The sequence below is a fragment of the Elephantulus edwardii genome, unplaced genomic scaffold, assembly GCF_000299155.1.
Source record: "Elephantulus edwardii isolate Elephantulus edwardi_28Jun2011 unplaced genomic scaffold, EleEdw1.0 scaffold00046, whole genome shotgun sequence".
Classification (NCBI taxonomy): Eukaryota; Metazoa; Chordata; class Mammalia; order Macroscelidea; family Macroscelididae; genus Elephantulus; species Elephantulus edwardii.
In genome coordinates, this window is record NW_006399796.1 from 3,719,037 (window position 1) to 3,730,683 (window position 11,647).

Here is an 11,647-nt window from a genome sequence, read left to right on the forward strand (position 1 = left end):
CAGGGCAGTATCTGTTGAAATATATCAATTGATAGTCCATTAATTCCTGGAGCCTTATTTTTTATATATAGACAATACTTTTAACTCTGGTAGCACAGTGATTTGAGCACACTATTATTAAGAAAAAGAAGAGCAATTTAGACTCACCAATATCTCTGGATAAAATATATAGTAGACTTTTTCCAGAAAGATTAGCATAATTGGAAACCCAATGTGATCATTGATTGTGCCTTATATAGGTTAACTGTAACAACTAACTTGACCCATGTGGTTTATTCATATACACACATAAGGATATAACTATTTTTTATTATATTAAGCATTATTATATCCATTATTTTCACTAGTACAGCTGTCAATTTATTAAAGATATTTATTGCTATTCCTCAGTTCAAGATTATTTTTTAATTCTTAACTAAATACATAAAAAATTTTTACAAAGGGAGCGTTTACAAAAACAAAAGTTACAATGAACACTAAGGTAAAACATGTCTAAGACATATTATTTTCAGTCACTTTATATGGTTGTGAAAGCTGAACAATGAAAAAAAAGATTTAGAGGAAGTGATGCTTTGTAATTACAGCATTGGCAAGTAATATCGACTATGTTAGAAAAAGAACACACTTTTCTTGAAATATACACATTCAGAAGATTCTTTAGAAGGAAAGGGGAAGACATTGTCTCATAACTTTGGACACATCATCAGAAAGAATCAGTCCTTGAATAAGCACATCATTCTCGGAAAAGCCGAAGGTCAATGAATAATGGGAAAACCACAACTGAAAACACTGATGGAATACCTTAAACAGTGGTATTAAGCATAGCTAGAATTATGAAATAGGGCTAAGCTTGGTAGAATAGGGCTACTGCCAGGAAAAAGGTGAAATTTTCCTTTCTTTTTCTTTAAAGAAGTCTTTGATAGCAAATTTGCCTAAATGATACGTCTTTGATTCTTAACTGCTACTTCCATGAATTTTGATCCTTTTAAGTTTTTAAGAAGACATTCATTTATTTACAAATTTGCAGAATTTGTTATCTTTCCCTCCAGTCTGTATTTCTTTTAATATCTTTCTTATTTTATTTCAGTATTTAGAACTTCATGTATAATGCCAAATAGAGGAATGGAGACCGTGAAAGAATACATTTTTGCTTTGTTTTTAATCTTAGAGGATATCATTAAGTATATTAACATTAAGTATAATGAAAGGTGTAAGTTGGTTTGGTGATATTTTTTTAATTTTTTTATTTTTAAGTAACGTTTACTAAGAAAAAGATATTTCTATTCCTGCTAGGCTGAGAGTTTATTATGGAAGGATGTTGAATTTTGACTTATGTTCTTCTGCATCTATTGAATTCTCCCCAAAGTCTTTCTTATTGAATCCGTAAATATGATGAATTATATTGATTACTTTTGAATCTTTGCCTGTTTCAATTCCTGAGATTATCCCCAGGTAGTCATGATTCATTATTACTTATTATTAGATAACATTTATTTATAAGACTTTTGTGCCTATTTTCATAGTTGTTGTTGTATACTGTTGAGTCAGAATCAACCCAGAGCTGACCCTCCAATGGGTTTTCAAAGGCAGTTAATTGCACAGAAGGAGATTGCTGGTGCTTCTCCAGTGGAACAGCTGGTGGCCTCATACTGGGTGCCTTCAGGATTTACAATCAAATGTTTTTACCTGGTCTAAGTATTAAAAACAAAGAATGAGTTTGGGAATGAACCTTGTTTTGCTTTCTGGTGAAAATTATGTAGAATTGTTATTTTCTTTAAATATTTGGTAAAATTTTTCAGGAAAATATCTGAGCCTCCTGTTTTCTTCTTATATTTATCCAGTCCCTAGTCAGTACCTGGGAAAAGATCACCTTGATGATCCTTAAAAAATTTCTAGAGGAAAGTAGCCCATGAGAGTATTGTGAGTTTCTATGTTTAAGCCACTAGTGGCTTCACACTACACAGTTCACACTTTGCACACTAAAGTTTTAGCAATTCACGGAGGAAATTTTTTTAGCTCAATCTTCTTAAGATGTAAACGGCTTTTAACAGCATTTGTCCAAATGAAAGTAGAGTGTTATTTCTAAATGTAATCACTATCTCTGTTTAGATTTCAAATTGCATTGCAAATGCAGTTCTGGAATAATTTAAAGACACATTCTTTAATTTGGAATTTACCTAGTTTTTTTATTTGTTACTAAGTATGAGAGTAAAGATCTTTCTGGCTTTTTACATGTCTGATCTAAAACTAGAAGCCAGAATCTAATAATGTGAATAATGAAATTACTTTAATTAGAAAATCACCCACTCTCATTATCATAGAGTCAATTTCAACTTATAACTACCTCTCCTTTGGGTTTCTAATACTGTATTTGTATGAGAGAAAACTATCTACCTTCCTCCTACTGAACTACTAGTGAATCCAGATGCGCAGTGTACAGCATTTGGAGTAGCAGTGTAACCTGCTACACCACCAGAGTCACCTAAAAAGCACTATGATATAAGAATATTTTAATCATATTATAAAAATGGAATTCCATTTGGCTGAAGCATAGTGTTGCTATTGTCATGTGTTGTTGAGTTGCTTGGGACTCATAGTGACTCATTTACAATAGCCCTGAAACCTTTTCTATCTTGTGCCAGCCTTCTTGTCTCTGACACACCTGCCCTCAGAGCAGAGTTACTTATGTTATTGAGTTATGAAATTTCACTTTCAAGTAGGAAGAATAATTGGAATTAGATGTATATGATACCATAAAAATGTCTTTAAAGAGAGCAAGCACATGAAATATTTGTGCTCTGAATATTCTTAATTTCTAAGAAATGAAGGGTGAAAAAGTCCTAGATCCCATGTTATATCAAACTATCTTCTATATATTTAAGGAAAAGAAAGTTGAAAATATTTTCTGCCTATCTAGTTACACAAACTCTACAATATAATATACATGAGAATGTCTGAAACAGGGAAAAGACCTATGGGCCAAAGTTTTCATAACTTTAATTTTGTTTGATTAATTTTATTGAGGAAAATCTAGCACTTTCATAAAGAAAAATATTCAATAACTTAATTCTGGTTTTCTTTTTCAATATTTGTCTAGGCATTTGAAACAAATTAACTATTAACAAAGTAATTAAAAAGCTACCTGGAAAAATTATATCCAGCTTCAAGTCATTTAGGTTTTTGTAAATCTAACAGAAGTGGCAAATCCTTAGGGAAAATAGAAGTCATTCTTGGAAAATAAAGTGGAGAGTAAAAAAAAAAGGAAAGTCTTCAATGAAATAAATTGAAACAGTGAGATTAAATACCATAATAATTATGAAGATTGCAGAGGACAAGACAAAGTTCATTCTATTGTACATCAGGTCACTATGGGTTAAAGCTGATGTACCTAACAACTTAATACAAGGGAAGGATAAAGTTAGTTATAAATCACATCCTAATACTATGTAAATTGACACCCACGGCTGAGCTGCTGAAGAAGCATATTGAACATACCATGACCTGCCAAGAGAAAAGATAGGTCTGTGTTGGGGATGGTGAAGGCAGGAGTAAGGATTCTGAAATGCTATCTCACATACTTCGGGCATGTTACCATAAGGGGCCAGTCCTTGGAGAAGGATATCAGGCTTGGAAGTGTACATGGTCAGATTAGTAGACTAAGACTCTGGATTAAATAGATTGACACAGTGACTGTGGAAATGGGGTCAGGTTTGTCCAAGATGGTGAGATTGGCTTAAGATATAGCAAAGTTTAGAGCCATTGTCACAGGGTCGCTATAAGTCATTGTTGACTTGAGGGAACACAACAACAACACTACATAATATGAATGTATTAAAATTACTAAAAGAAGATGCAAGGAATATACTGAGTCATTGTATCGAAAGGAATTGGCAGATACAGAAGAATTTAATGAAATAACATCTGAGCAAGAGCCTATGGTGATGAAGGAAGAAGTTCAAGGTGCTTTGAAGGAAACAGGAAAAAATAAGGCCCCAGGAAGAGATGGTATACCAATTGGCATATTTCAGCTGACAGATGCTGTCCTGGATGTGCTCACCAAGTTGTACCAAGAAACCTGTAGAACAACCTCTTGGCCAACTGGCTGGAAGAAATCCATATTTGTTGCCATTCTAAAGAAGGGTGACCCAACTGAGTGTGGAAACTACAGAACAATATCATTGATTTCACATGCAAGCAAGATTCTACTGAAGATTATCCAAAAATAACTGGAACAGGACAACAGCAGAGAATTGTCAGAAGTCCAGGCTGGGTTTAGAAGGGGTCGTGGTACTAGGGATCTTGTAGCTGATGTTAGATGGATCTTAGCTGAAAGCAGGGAATACCAGAAGAATGTCTATCTGTGTTTCATTGATTATGCAAAGCCGTGTGACTGTGTGGATCATAACAAACTGTGGCTGACTATGAGAAGAATAGGAATCCCAGAACATTTAATCGTGCTAATACGAAACCTATACTTGGACCAAGAGGCAGTCGTCAGAACAGAGTAGGTAACACTGCATGGTTCAAAATTGGGGTGGGTGTAAGCCAGGGATGTGTCCTATCTCCATACCTTTTCAACATGTATGCAGAGCAGATTATCCGAGAGGCTGTGCTCTATGAGGAGAAGTGTGGCATCAGGATTGGTGCAAAAGATGCCATGGCAAAACCTTGAATGATCCAGGAAATATCAAAAAAAGAGAATATATAGCCACTGTGTAAAAAATAATTTGGTGATACTGAAAAACTGTAGAAAGTTCCATATGATCGAGAATGAATAGTAACGAAAGAAGAAGTTCAAGTGATACTGAAGATCTTGATAAAAAGACCTCAGAAATAAACCAGATACCTACCAATTAGTAGCTCTGGACTTGCTCATCAGTTTATGACAGGAAATTTGGAGGACAGCTATCTGGCTAAGTAATGTGAAAAGATCCATATTTGTTTTATCCCCCAAAAAGATGATACAAAAGAATGTGGAAATTATCAAACTATATCATTAATATTGCATGCAAACAAAATACTGCTGAAGTTTACACAAAAAACAACAATAACAATACATTGACAAAGAACTGCTAAATGTTTAAGCAGAGTTTAGAAGTGGCTGATGTCAAATGGATCCTGGCTAAAAACGAAGAATACCAGAAGAACATATATTTGTGCTTTCTTGATTATGCAAAAGTATGTAACAGTGTGAACAATAACAAAACTATGGGTAACATTGAGAGGAATGAGATCCCCAGAACACTTAATTTTTGTGCGAACAGAGCAAGTGAACACTGTGTGGCTTAAAATCAGGAAAGTTTAACATTATGAATTATGTTGATTGCATTTCTTATATCAAGCCATCCTTGCATACTTGTTATAAATTCCACTTGTTCTTGATAATTTTATTTTTAATACACTTTTGGATCTTGTTAAAGAATTTTGCATCTAAATTCATGAGGGATCTTGGTCTACAGTTTTCTTTTATTGGAAATATATTTGCCTGGTTGTTTTGTAATTAGGGTTATGTTTGTTTCAAAGAATGATTCTGGGAGTGTTCTATCTTTTCCTATTTTTTTTTAAGAAAAATGATGGATCTTCTCAGAACGTTTGGTAGAATTCAGCCATGAATTCATCAAAGCCAGGACTTGTTTTGAAAGGGAGTCTTTCTATAACCAGCTAAATGTCTTCTTTTGTGATAAGTCAGTTCAAGTAATCTACATCTATCTGTATCAATCTGGGTAGGGCGTGAATTTCTAAGAATTTGTTAATTTCCTCTATGATTTCAAATCTATAAGAATATAACTTCATAATATTTGACTAGTATAGATTTAGTTTCGTCGGGTTTCATTGTGGTGTCAGCTCTTTCATTTCTTATCCTAGTGATTTATGTCTTCCCTTTTATTAAATTTATCAATGATTTGTCTGTTTTATTGACACTTGCTAAGAACCAATTCCTGGTCATGTTCATGGTTTCAATTGTTTTTCTGTTTTGTATCTCAATTACTTTAGTTCTTATCTTATAATTTCTTTTAACTTTTTAAAAAGTAGTTGTAGAGTTAGATTGTTGTTCTTTTTCCATTTTATGGATATACTTAGATAGATCATCAAGTTTTACTCTTTCTTCTTTATTTGTGTGTGTTTACCTACTGCTATGAATTGCCTCCTGAGGACTACCTTAGCCGTATCTCAGAGGTTTTAATAGATTGCATTTTTCATTTGTTTCCAGAAACATTTTAATTTCATTTTGTATTTCTTCTATAAGCTAATGGGTGTTCTATCTTCCACAAGGGTGGAATATTTTAATCCTTCATCCTCTTGTTAATTTCTAGTTTTATAGAATAATCATCTGCAAAGACACTTTGTATAATTTCAATATTTTTTAAATTTATTAGGCTTCCTTTGTTTCTTAATATATGATAAGTTATGGAGACTGTACCAAGTGCATTAAAAAAAAAGGAAATTTACTTTTGTTTGGGAGCAGTACCCTGAAAACATCTACAAGTTTGAATTGTATGGTTTAGTTCTTCTACATCTTTGTTGATTTTCTTTTGAGTTGACCTATCCTTTGGTGAGAGTAATGTGTTAATGTCTCCTACTACTATTGTGATGCTATTTCTTTCTCCAAGTCTGTTCTATCACCAATGTCTTTACAGATTGATCTTTACAGGAAGCAAAGAGTAGCAGAGTAATGTCTATCTATGTATCATTGATTACATAAAGGCATTTGACTTTGTAGAGCACAACAAACTGTGGATAACCATAAATAAATGGGAATCCCAGAACACTTGAATGTGCTTATGTGAAAGCTACACTTGGACCAGGAAGCAGTCATCTAATCAGAGCAAGGAAACACAGCATAGCTCAAAATCAGAAAGAGTGTGCATCAGGATGCATCATATCTCCATATCTTTACAATCTATATTCAGAGGTGATCATTCTGGAGGCTGAGGTTTATGAGGAGAAATGTGGCATCAGGATTGGAGGAAGACTTATCAACAGTCTACATTATACAAAAGATACAACCTTCCTTGCTGAAACTGAGGAGGACATGAAGTGGTGCCGCAGAAGGTAAAGGACTCTACAATATGAATCAAAGCTCAAGATCAATAATTTATGTGAAGATTCTCACCATTGGGTCAACTGGCATCACCATGTAGTTGGAGATTGAGGTTGTTAACAATTACATCTTGTTCAACTCCACAGACAACACTTTTGGCACCAGCAGTCAGGAAATCAAAACACAAATTGCATTGGGAAAATCTGCTGTCAGACTCATCTCCAGAGTTCTGAAAAGCAACAATATCAGTCTAGAGACTAAGGTGCACCTAATCCAGGTCACGGTCTTTCCAATTACTTGCTGTACATCAGAGAGCTGGAAAATGACTAAGGATGACAGAAGAAGAATTGATATTTTTAGTTGTGGTGCTGGAGTAGAGTCTTTAACATACCTACCATGGACTGCCAAGAACAAAAGTTTATCTTGGAGAGGATAAAACAGAGTTTTTCCTTAGAGGCTAGGATTTTGAAGTTCAATCTCACATACTTTGAGCCTGAGGCCAGGAAGGACCAATCTTTGGAGAAGGACATCTATCAAGCTTGGAAGGGATGAAGGACAGTTCAGGAGAGGAAGACTTCGGGTAAGATGGATTGATAAAGTAATTGCAGCAATGGTGGTTGGTGTTTCTGAATCAGTGAGACTGACTCAGGACAGGACAGGCTTCAGAGCTGCTGTACACAGGGTCACATGGGCCACAGGCAACTCAATGACATATATCAACAAAAATATTCATTTGGTGTGTAGATCCTCACCAATTTTATGTATTCTTGATCTACTGTACCCTTAATCATTATATAAGGCCCTTTTTTATATTTTATCTTAATTTTTTCCCCCTGAAGTCTATTTTATCAGAGATTAGTACTGCTATTCTCATTTTATTGTGGATGCAATTTGCTTGACAAACATTTTCCAGCCTTGATTTTTAGTCTATATTTATTCTCATTTCTTAAATATGTTTCTTGTAGGCAATATATGGGTAGGCTTTGCTTCTAATCGCTCTGCTACTCTTTTCCTCTTAATTGCTGTACTTAACTCATTTACATTAGCTGTGAGTATGATAAGTTTTGCCATTGCCATTTTGCTGTTTCTTTTTCTGTTGCTTCTGGTTGCTATGATCCATCCACTTTCCTTTGGCATCTACACATCATCTGGGTGAAGGATTTCACTTAAAATTTCTTGTACTTTTGATCTTGGTTTTACAAATTTTTTAAGTTCTTGATTTTCTGCAAATGACTGAAATTCTCCTTCATATTTGTTGTATAGCTTTGCTAAGTACAGGATCCTCAGCTGGCAATTGTTTTCTTTCACCCTCCTGTATATGCAATTCCATTGCCTTCTTGCTTGCATCAATTCTGATAAGAAATAAGAAAGTAATCTTATTAGTTCTCTTTTGTAAGTGACTATTTTTCTTGCAATGTCTTACTATTCTGTCTTTGTATTTGATTTTAGAGAATTTGACTATGATATGTCTTGATGTTTTTATTTTGAGGTCTAGTCAGTTTGAGGTTCACTTAGATGCTTTAATCTATCAACTGATGAAAAATATGACTCTCATAAGATCCAACACCCATTCTTAGTTAAAAAGCTCAATAAAATAGAAATAGAAGGGAACTTCTTCAATATTAAGATAACTATATTCTCAAAACCAAGAGCCAACATCATTCTCAATGGAGAAAGTCTAAAGGAATTCCCTTTGCAAACAGGGACAAGGGGCAAGGGCATTCTTATTCAATATTGTATTGGAAGTACTTGCTAGGACAATAAGATGAAAGAAGAAAATAAGAGACATATAAATTGGCAAAGAGGTGGTAAAACTGTTGTCATATGCAAGTAATATGCTACTCTATACAAGAAAACAACAGTCAATAAAAAAAACCTGTTAGATCTTTGAAGTATTTGTCCTTATGAGACTGAATTAGCTCACTCAGCATAATGCTCTCCAGTATCTCCCAAGTTATTTAGCATTTTTCAGAATCGTTGCTTCTCGGTTTTGCATAGTATTTAATTGTGTAAATGTACCACAATTTCTCAATCGATTAAATTGTGGTTGGACATTTGGGCTGTTTCCATGCTCTTGCAATAATAAATAATGCTGCTATGAACATTAGTATACACATCTCATTTTGTGGCTCAGTTATGATTCCCTTGGGGTAAATTCCTAGTAGTGGGATAGCTGCATAAGACCATTATTGTAAAAATAGAAGTATTATTATTATTAAAACATATATGGGGACCCACGGAGGAAACCGGTGGGAGCAGATGATTGAAGATGGGAAGGGACAGAATCACAAGGTACACAATTTGACCGGTGGAGGGAAGGGGTAAAAGAAATAGGAGAGATCCAGCACAGACCTGAAAAATACAGGGTAATGATGGGCATAGTTCAATGGTGATTCATTTTATAAAACATGGGAATGATTGTATAAATGTATAAATGTGAATGAAGAATAGAGTGAAACACAATGTATATGAACTTTATAAGCATAACAACATAAAATAAAAATTTTCAAAAATCACCAATAAAAACGTATTAGACTTAGTAGACCAGTTTAGTACAGTGGCATGATATAACATCAATATAAAAAAAATCAGTAGGTTTATTTACAGTCACAAAGAAAATACAGAAAAGGAAACTAAGAAAAGAAGAAATACTATTTATAATAACCAACCACAAATCTAGGTACTTGGGAATATATGGAAATACCTCTGATGGAATGTTGGTAAGAAACTTTGCTGCAATCTCAAAGATATGTTGTTTGACTCCACCAAGTGCTCCATTCTGAGAAGGAGAGACAATTTCTACCCCTGAAATTAACTGCCTTTGAAACCCCACTGGAAGTTCAGCTGTGAGTCAGTTGTGACTTAATGTCACTCAAAAATAACACAACAGAGACACAAATGATCCATCTAACAAAAACTGCAGAATACTACTATGACAAACAATAAGACAACTAACTAAATGGAAAAAATATTTCCTCTTCATGGCTAGGAAGACTCAACATAGTAAAAATTACAGCAACACCAAAAGTAATAACCAGGCTTAAAACAATCCCAATATAGATACCAAAATAATTTTTCAAAGAGATATGAAAAGCATTTGTCAACTTATTTGGAAAGGAAAGGGACCCTGGGTAAGTAAAACACTTCTGAAAAATAAAAATGAAGTGAGAAGCATAGGACTACTTCATCTCAAAAGCTAGTACACAGCTATGATAACTAAAATATCATGGTACTGTTAAAATTATAGACACACAAACCAACAGAACAGAATCGAGAACTCAGAAATTAGTCCATCTGCCTATGGCCAACTAGTATTTAACAAAGAAATAAAATATATCAAATGGGGAAATTACGATGTCTTCAGTAAATGGTGCTGGCAAAACTGACTGCTCCCTATAGAAAGCTGAAGTGAGATTCACATTTCACACTGTACACAAAAATCAACTCAAAATGGATCAGAGATCTAGGGGTAAAGCCCAAAACCATAAACATCACAAGGGACATAACAGGAACAAAATTAGAAGTTGTAGCTTGTGGTATAAATGGGTTTTCCAATATAGTAAGAAATGCACAACTAGTAGAGGGTGAAATTGATGAATGGGACCTTTAAAAAATTAAGTCCCTGTGTGCATCAAAGACTTTTTCCAAAGGGTGAAAAGAAGATCTACTGAACTGGATAAAATATTTGACAATAATATCTCAGACAAGGACTTCATTGTGAAAGTTCTAAGGACATTATAGGGCATTCACAAGAAAAATATGTAACATAAGAAAAATTGGGCAAAGACATAGAAAGAAGTGAGATGGTGTGGTAGCAGATATTAACAGGATAGCAAGCAGTAAACGGTGAAGAGGATATGGAGAGGTTGGAACTCTCATCCATTGTTGGTGGGACTGTAAAATGGTATAGACACTCTGCAAGGCCTTTTGACATTTTTTCAAAAAGCTGAACACAGAAATCCCATATGACTCAGCTACTGCAGTGCTATGAATACAACAGAAGAAAAATAGAGCTAGGACACAAATGAAGATTTGTACACTGATCATCATAACAACATTCCAAAATGCAAACAGCCTAAATGTCTATCTTAAAAAGAATGGATTGAGAAATTGTGGTACCTTCACAAAAAATGAATACTACAAACCACAAAGAAGCAAGAATTTAATAAAACACATATAACTTGGGAGAATCTAGAGAGCATTCCATAAGGACAAATATTGTATAAGACCGTTATTGTAAATATAGAAAGATAACCAATAAAATGTGTATAAAAGACAAAAAGGGAAAGGAGCAAGAGAGTAGAAAATATGGATGGGCAAATTACTAGGATATCAGTTTGGTGGGTTGAAGGGGGTGGGGGTTGAAAAATTAGGAAAGATCCAATGGGGACCTAAAAGGCATAGATGAATGGTGATAAATGGTGACAAGTTCATATGAATGATTACGTGAAATACGAAATGAATGAAGATATATGTGAAACACAATGTACATGAATGAAGCACATTATCTATGAATTGTGTTAACAACCCAATATAAAATAAAATACAATTTTAAAAAGCAGGGGGAGAGAACAGTTTAAAAGTGATATATGATAGGGTATTATG